Here is a 9770-nt window from a genome sequence, read left to right on the forward strand (position 1 = left end):
CCTGTTATTAGTTATGTTATGATGATAATTTATCATGACACTAACAGAAAGTGAATTTATGTATTATTTTTGAAACCTAACTTTCCATTTAATCAAATGACTACTTTCATACACAAATTTCACTCATTTTCCATTATAGGAGTTGTGGGATTTTATTTTGTATGCATTACCAAAAGTTGACTTTGTTAGCAATAAAAGAACTTGCAAACATTTAAATGATACCAGTTTCATATCAGGAAATATCAGATGCTTCAACTGAGAAATCAGCTAAGTAGATTATAACTGGAAATTCACAAGTGGCAAAGTACCTTGGTAATATGAATACAAATTTTGGAGGAGCAAATAACTTTAGTGAAATAAATTTTCTTTCCAAATTAAGAAACCTGTGAAACAGAAATACACTTAGAATTGGATTTGCCGGGATGCCTGGGTGGCTCAGCGTTTGAGCAGCTGCCTTTGGCTCAGGGGGTGATCCCAGGATCCGGGATTGAGTCCCACACGGGGTTCCTTGTGAGGAGCCTGCTTCTCCTTCTGCTTGTGTCTCTGCCTCTCTCTCTCTCTCTCTGTCTCTCATGAATAAATAATAAAATCTTTAAAAAAAAAAAAAGAATTGGTTTTGCCATACAAATAATTCGTGATTGCATCCCACAATAGGATGATCTCGAGTTGTTAAAATTTATACTTTCACATACACATAAAGCAATAATGCTCTGAATTGTGATGAAACCTATGTTAAATAAGAGAAATTCATTTAACAGGGTAATATACACTTTTTTTCTTTCCTGTCCATCATCAGTTCAGCACTAGAAATGACAAGCTTCTAAAGAACTTCTTTGTAAATTGTCTACATATCCTAAATAGCAGGGAACTTTTTGTATGTAACTCCTCTAGATTTTGGTTACAGCTTTTTTAATCAATAAAAATACTTAATCAAAGTATTCAACAAATTTTCTTTTTTTTTATTGTTTCAAGTTTTTATTTAAATTCTAGCTAGTTAACATATAGTGTAATACTGGTTTCAGAAACAGAAATTAGTGATTCATCACTTACATATACCACCCAGTGTGCATCACAAATAAACATTTTCTTTTTTTTTTTAATTTTTTTAATTTCTTTATTTATTTATGATAGTCACAGAGAGAGAGAGAGAGAGGCAGAGACACAGGCAGAGGGAGAAGCAGGCTCCATGCACTGGGAGCCCGATGTGGGATTCGATCCTGGGTCTCCAGGATCGCGCCCTGGGCCAAAGGCAGGTGCCAAACCGCTGCGCCACCCAGGGATCCCACAAATAAACATTTTCAAAAAGCAGGTGAAGTTTTAAGAAAATTGCAATAATTGAAAGCAAAGTTTACAGACCAGAGCACATTGAAATTGCTCCCCTTAGAAGCAAGGGAATAACTGAGCAAACACAGCCAGGAGAGCTCAAATTCTGTACCAGATTTCATTTTTAAATCCTAGAATTGCCTTTTGAAATATTTTGAGTTGTGGCAAGAATCATTTGATCAAGTTTCTACTTTTATTGGATATATGTATCTTCTAAATAAGAATTAAATGAGGGCAGCCCTGGTGGCTCAGCAGTTTAGCGCCGTTTTTGGACAAGGGCCTGATCCTGGAGACCTGGGATTGAGTCCCCTGTCGGGCTCCCTGCATGGAGCCTGCTTCTCGCCCTGCCTGTGTCTCTGCCCCCCCCCCCGCCCCGTCTCTCATAGATAAACAAAATCTTAAAAAAAAAAAAAAAAAAGAATGAAATTGAAAAGGCATAATTTTACAGCATTTAAATTTGGTGAAATGTCTAAAAGAATTATAAATAGATCTTATTTATAGCAAAGAAAAATACCCTGCATCAAGGCAAAAACATAGCACCTGTGAAAATATCTATGCATTTCAATGTAGAAAAAAAATTAGAATTCAAAGTTTCCTTTAGTAGAATTTGCTTTGAGCTTACCAGTCACCTCAGCATGTGCATAAATTAATTTCTCAATTATAAATATCATGGTATAGAGAAGGATCAATTGATGATGTCAATAATTTCATATGCATGCATCATAAAATATCATTTTGAAGGGGATTGAAAACAATTTTATGAAAAAATTAAAATATTAAGACTACATTGAATTAATATGTTCCTTGGCAAAATGCCAATGACATGTTTTTAGAGATATACATAGCTAAGAAATTAACCAATACAGGAATGTGTACAAGAAAGAATACAGGAATGTGTACAAGAAAGAACTATTTCAACTATGTGATTTTTTTAAATGTTGAGATCAATTTGAGGAATCATTTTAAATGTTTTAATTTATATAGATGTTTTGAAATAGTTTTCAAATACAACTATTTTATAGGTCCACCAATTTACTAAGATCAATTTGTCAATCAATAAACATTTCAAAAATTAAATAACTGAATTAGTTTTAATATCCATCCTCTTGGTTTTAAATGTATCACAGTTTTGACAAATTGTGTGGTCGTCCTTCCTTCAGTGGCCAATGAGAGCTAGATTAGGCATCACAGGAAGACAGTAGTGGATGTCATGTCCTCCAGAATTTTGAGAACAGGATAAAATGAGCCTGGTAAAGGATGCTGAAGATGGCACATCCGAATCAGGAGAGAAGTTAGACTAAATCACTGGATTTCAATCTTTCACATCTGGTCGTTATAATCACTTTTTAATTTTAGATGACGTCTGTGCAGAAGAGAGAAGTAAAGCCATCATTTTTTAATTGTTGTCCATCAAGTAAGAAAAAGGAAGGAAAGAGGAAGAGAGGGAAGGAGGGGAGGAAAGGAAGGAGAAAGAGAGGATGGAAAGGAGAGAGAGAAAGGCAGCAGAAGGGCCAGGAGGATCTAACAACCAAGATGCCCTTCCCCTGTAAGGACATTATGCTGAAGGATTACTTTCTTCTTGAACCATACCTAAGTGTCCGTGAGTGATCTCCTTTACAGTCTTCTTAAGGCAATGATCCTTATGCCAGGAAATGGCCAAGGGCCTAGCACAACACCTGCAGAACGTAGTCGAGACAGATGCTGGTGGGGAGGAAGAAAGGAAGACTAGGAGAAGCACTCATGGCCCTGTTTGCTGCACCCAAGTAAGCATGGATCTGTGGACAGGCACAACCAGCTGGAGCTCGAATGTCACACGGGGGGGCAGCACACGGAGTGAAGGTGAAGTTTTCTTGGTAGCTATCAGGAAAACTGCAGACCAGACTATGTCAGCATCTCACTGGGAACAGTAGCACCTCTGGTGAGTCAGTGAGCTGTGAAGGCCTCATGATGCTGCCCTAGCTACTGCAGTGTGATCGTTCAGGTCACAGCACGGGGAACCCCCCACTTTGAATCAAGGCATGGCTGGCTCCACACCTCATAGCCTAGATGATCCTGAGCAGTGTCCTGAACATATCTAAGCCTGTGTCTTCATTTGTAAAGTGAAGATAATATTTTTTTTACATCATTCTGCTTTGGGGAGGATTAAGTAAAAGAATGTATAACCAATGCTTTGTTTATTGCCTGATAATATTGGGTAAGCACTCATTAAATCACAGCTGTTATTACTTATTACCAACATTATTGTTATTAACGTGATTATTATTATTTTATGACTAGGTAGCTTTCTGGTTTTCTGCTGTGCCCTTCAGAACTTCAGTATTATGATTATTGCTTCATTCTTTCAACAAACGTTTATCATTTATTTTTTAAGATTTTATTTATTTGAGAGAAATAGGGAGAGAGAGCAAGCACGAGCAGGAGGGGAGAGGCAGAGGGAGAAGGAAAGGGAGAAGCAGACTCCCCACTGAGCAGGGAGCCCGACATGGGGCTCGATTCCAGGACCCCAAGATTACGACCTGAGCCGAAGGCAGATGCTTAACTAACTGAGCCACCCAGGTGCCCCTCAACAAATGTTTATTAAATTCCTACCAAATGCAGGATACTGAAATTATCGGCATTGAAAGGTGAATAGACATGTTGCAAGATCTCATGTCTAGCTGAGGAAACTAGACTTTTTTGCCTCTTTGGGAACAGTCTATTAAAAAGTGGTATAACTGAATCTCTATTGCTTTGTCATATGACCTAAGTCAAGGAAGAGTCGTGTTGTGCTCCTTGGGACAGTTTGCTATCTGTGTATTCTTTGTTGAGCATCAGTTGGACCTTACTATGGATTAGAGAGACAAATCAGTGTTGCCAAAATTATCTTAAGTGGCAGTACGGTGGCAATGGTAGTGTGTGGTTTGTGGCAAATGGGGCTTAGCTGCTGACTTTGCCATACCTCAACTGTCTTCCCTCTGAGCTGCCTGCAGGCTCCTGAGAAGGCGGGGCTATTTGTGCCTCCATACAGAAGATTTCATAAGTTGCTCCCTTTGTTCCAACCATCCATCCCCGACCGGCTGCAGAGCAGCCTAATCTCCCAACTTGGCCTGTATGTCATCTCCTCTAGGAAACCCTACTGACAAACTGGCCCCAAGACCGATCACTCTCTATAAACTTCTGTAATTACACAGGAAATACTTTTTGTTCTTCAATGATACATGTTTCTATCTTTGCACTAGTGATAAATCTCTTAGAGATAGAAACTATTTCTTACCGATCTTCTATCTCTGGCACAACAATACCTAAGACATAAGCGGAAATCTAAAAAGAACTTTGCAGAATAGGCGGGTGAATGACTGAATTAGTGTAATGATTATAGTAGTACAGATATGTAGGATTAATTATTCTACCCTGAAACTTTTCCTGCATCATCAACAGTCTGTGGAAGTGATCTAATTTTTTTTTTTTTTATTTCACGATCTTGATTCTCTTACTCTAGCAAAACTGACAGAACTATCCCCTACCTACTTCTACTAACCAATCTCTGAACATCCAACTAAATGTTTCAGAACCTAAATACCATCCTCCCCAGATACTTCGGACAACTGCTGCCAGACATTCTCACTCACCTACAAACCATCTAGATTTGTCATCACTTTTATTTTCCTATAAGCCCCAACATTCTTTCTGCATTACTTCCAAACCTGATGGCAATCCTAATTCTCTTCCTTCTCCCAACCCTCCAACCTTCCACCTGTCTTGACCCCATATCTCCTCAGTTGATAACCCTGGCCTCAAGCTTGCTCCTCTTCTACTCTTCATTAATCTATTTCTCCTTCAGCATCTTTCTCAGTTTTGTTCAAGAGAGTTGGCTTTTATTTTTCAAAAACAGTCATCACTGAATTTCAGCTGCCCCTTCACCCAATACATGTTCTTTTGTTATTAATCTCTTATCCCTGTCCTCCTCCCGAGGCTCTTTTCAGGCCACATTTGGATGTGCACAGGTCTTGCTTATCCTCGCAAAGTTATCACGATATTCCACATGTTAATCCAACTGCCACTCGAGATTCTCCTACTGTTCATCATGTCTAAATCCATGGGGAAATTCCTTATTCCCTTCCAATTTGAGACTTAATTGCAGTAGTAACAAGTAATTAACAAGTCAGTTTCAGAGTCAAAGCCAAAGTCAACTGCTTCTTCTCAAGATTTTGACTTTTGGTCCTGCCCACTCTCTGTCTTCAGCACTGCAGATATTGACCACTTTTGTGTTTGTTCACTTCCCGTCTCTAATCAGTCATGGATTCAACACCATCTTTCTGGTTCCATTATAACCAAACAACACTCAACCTGTATTGTAAGCACTGAGAAATATTCAATTTGATATGAAAGCTCTTAGGCAACTAGTGCAATGTGTGGCACATAATAGTTCCTTAAATATCAACTCTTTATGTTTCCTCTTCTCTTTGTCCATAGCAACACCATGAGATTTTATTTCACAGGCAGAAACTGAGTACCAAAAGATTGATTAAATTTTCCTAGCTTTTAGGGCTAATCACTGACTGTATAAGAACCAGGAACCAGCGGTTCCATCTCCAGGTACAGGTGTACTAGTTGTCCATTTTACTTTTCTGCTGCTAAAGTATACTTTATACCATGAAATTTCATTTCTGCAAACTCCAGGGAGACTTCCAGATTTAGCAATTATTTGAAACACAGGGAGTTCTAACCATACGATTGGTAAATATGCCCCAGTTTAAAACAAACTAAGAGATGCAAAGACAACACGAATTTGAAAAACAGAAAAGAGCACTGGGTGTTATTCTGTATGTTGGCAAATTGAACACCAATAAAAAATAAATTTATTATTAAAAAAAAAGAAAAAAGAAAAACAGAAAAGAATGCATTACTTACATTGCAAAAAGATACTTATTTACCAAGGGGGACCTCCTGATAGAAGTACCGCTAAAAAGTGCAGTAGATTGTTACTTAAAATCTGATGTAAATTATACAATTTGTATAATTAACATTTTTTTTTAATTTATTTATTTACGATAGTCACACTCAGAGAGAGAGAGAGAGAGAGGCAGAGACACAGGCAGAGAGAGAAGCAGGCTCCATGCACCGGGAGCCTGACGTGGGATTCGATCCCGGGTCTCCAGGATCGCGCCCTGAGCCAAAGGCAGGCAAACCGCTGCGCCACCCAGGGATCCCCAATTTGTATAATTAAATACACATATTGTTGTATAAATATTCTGTCATTTAAAAAAGCATTTAATTGGGCAGCCCAGGTGGCTCAGTGGTTTAGCACCACTTCAGCCCAGCACCTGATCCTGGAGACCCGGGATCGAGTCCCACGTCAGGCTCCCTGCATGGAGCCTGCTTCCCCCTCTGCCTGTGTCTCTGCCTTTCTCTCTCTCTGTGTGTCTCTCATGAATAAATAAATAAAATCTTTTAAAAAAAAAGCATTTAATCTTCAGAGTTTGATTTACATAAAAACTTTTCAAAACCATCATGTGAACCATGAGGTATGTGGTGACACCCTACAAGTAGGTGCCACAGCTGGGTGCTCAGCGAGGGGTGCATGCACCAATAAGATGACATGATGCTGACTTTGTGAATCTTATTACAGTGCTCTCTGATAGCTTCACCACTGACTAGCTTGGCAACCCTGGGAAAATTATCTCACCTCTACTAAACTATGGTTGATGCATTTATAAAATGGTGATAATGCCCTAGAATGAAAAATAATGTTTATCTAGTGCCTGATGTAATGCTTGGCACAATATAAAGCTGTTTTCCTTTATTTCTCCTCTGCTAGCCTCTTCATGAGAGTTTCTGAAAGCGATCTCCCTCTAGTCCGTAAAGTTAACACTCCCACTACAAACCCTAAAGCATTTCTTCAGAAATCACACCTCTGTTCTTTCACATGTTTGTAATAGGAAAAAAATAAAAGGCAATATCCTCAATGCCCAGCTATAAGGAGTTGGTTAAACATACTTTGAAACACCCATTTATGTGAAATGGTCCATTCTACATGAAATGTTAATGTGGATTTTTTTATTTGTTAGTATCAAGAGCAATTCATGATATATTAATTGAAAATGACAGGTGCAAAATAATACATACAATATGATACTAGGCACATATATATATGCATATAGGCACATATATATTTACACATAACAACATATATCATAACTGAATTCTATATAGTTGGACATTGAGGATGTTTCTTTTTGTTTTTTCCTATTATAAGCAAGCTAAAGAACATAAATTCAATTTCCTAAAAAAAAAAAAAAAGTTTCACACAGTATGGAGATTGTACTTTAAAATTTCAACTAAAAATTGTTATCTCAATGTAGAGGCTCTGGGTGGCTCAGTGGTTGAGCATCTGCCTTTCACTCAGGTCTTGATCCCGGGGTCCTCCCACAAGGAGCCTGCTTCTCCCTCTGCCTGTCTCCACCTCTCTCTCTGTCTCTCATGAATAAATAATTTTTAAAGAATTTTTAAAGAATTTTTATCTCAGCATAATGGGATTCTGCTTGATTTAAAGATTTTTTAAAGTCTATATTACTTAACTTTTCAAAAAATAAATATATATTACTTGCTTAATTTTAAAAAATTATAAAAGTGGACAAAAACAAGCAAACCCTATGTTCATTGTACTACATCATATACTCTGGCAGGTCAACATACCACACATATATCTCTCATGCACAGGTGACATGCTGAAAGTCTAAATGGCAAAATACAGCAATTCCCTTTTTAGACTCATACAAGTATCTGTTATCAATGTTAATTTATTAATTGCCTTTGTGTTTATGCAAATTCTAAATGTGACTAATAGTTTAAATACCATTACTAAATCATCACTACAGTCAATATACAAGTATTGATGTAGCTTGTATTCGTAGAGGGGAAGAAAGCATACAGATTCAAACAAACTTGGAAAATCCAAACAGAGTCTTTTATTAGTGGCTCCTAATGACCCACAATGAAGGCTAAACATCTTGGCTAAACAATTATCTTTGAGAATTGAAATGTAAACAGAAAAAAAATTCACTGTTTTCCCTTACCCTGTGTGGCTATTCCTCTCAGGCAATAACAAATCCACATACATTCCATCAATTTTTTAAAGTTTCTGTTGCAACTTTAAAAGTTGTCACTTTCTTATTTAGAAAACAAAATTATGTAATTATATATCTGTGTACCCAAACAAATGGCCTTTCCTCTAAACAAAATCCAGTATGAAACTATGTAAGAAACCATCAACTTTGTTCCTAGAACCAGGCATATAAAATGCCTCTGAGTGTTATTTCTTATTTTGCTCCTTCTACGCATGGTTGCTTCTCAAACTTTATCATGCCGCTTGGCAAAATTTGGGCATATTTATCTGCATGCCAGTCTGTAGAATTGTGTCCCAAGAGCTGTTCAATGGTAGAAGTTCTGGTGCTGATTAAAAGCCCTAGAAATAAACTGTAAAATGTGTGGAGGTCTCTCTGTGTGTTTAGAAGAAAGGGGCTTCCCCAAAAATCAATTTCTGCCTTAACACTGGGCCCTAAGGAAATGAGATGAGTACAAACCGAAGAAATCGATCTGGTGCCTTTATAAGCCCCAAGCTGCTAGATGAAAGTCAATGAGGATACCATTTGTTAAAACTCAGAACATTATAGTCTCATAGACTTTAACTTTGATGGACATGATTTTTAGACTAATTTCCTACAACTATCATGAATAAGGAACCATTTCAGAATCCTCCCTTTAAGAGTTACAAACTCTTTATTATAGAGATAGAACTAAAATAAATTTCTTTCATTTTATTTTTCTAGAAAAATCAACCTGTGCAAAGATAGAGACAAACAACATTGCCAAAAGCAAATATAACTTCCAGCTGCTGGTATTAACAGTGTATCAACTTTATTGCCTTGCCTTGGGACTCTTGTTGCCTACTTACTAAAGAAATGACACTTCTTAAAAAGTGCAAATGTTCTAACATGGCACTCATAATAAATGGAGAGAAAAGCACAATAAAAAAGGAAATAATAAATAATTATATTAAACCCTGTAGCCCTTTACTTGGCCATCTGTCTTCAATTTCAGGCATGTTGATTTTGAGTAGTATCCCATTGTAACCAAATATAATAGGATAGGCAAGCTAGCTAATGGACTACAACACATCCCATCTTTAATGTGATGTATCACTAAGGCAAAGCCACCCAAGATGCAAGGCAGCTACTGTTTTTCTGTGTAGCTACTAGTTTTTAGTACAGGACCCTGGGGAAAATAGTAGCATCATTTATCCCTGTGTCTGTTGTAAATTCTCAGACTGCTGCCCTACCCGTTTTCTCCCTTCTTGACCTTAATCTTCAAAAAAAATGAAAGATGTGGGGAAGCTACAAAAAAGATGTAGGCAAAGGAGAGAGAGGTAAGATTTGGATTCCTCTGAAAGAAAAATATATGTTTATTAT

The sequence above is a fragment of the Canis lupus genome, chromosome 13, assembly GCF_048164855.1.
Source record: "Canis lupus baileyi chromosome 13, mCanLup2.hap1, whole genome shotgun sequence".
In the NCBI taxonomy this organism is placed as follows: Eukaryota; Metazoa; Chordata; class Mammalia; order Carnivora; family Canidae; genus Canis; species Canis lupus.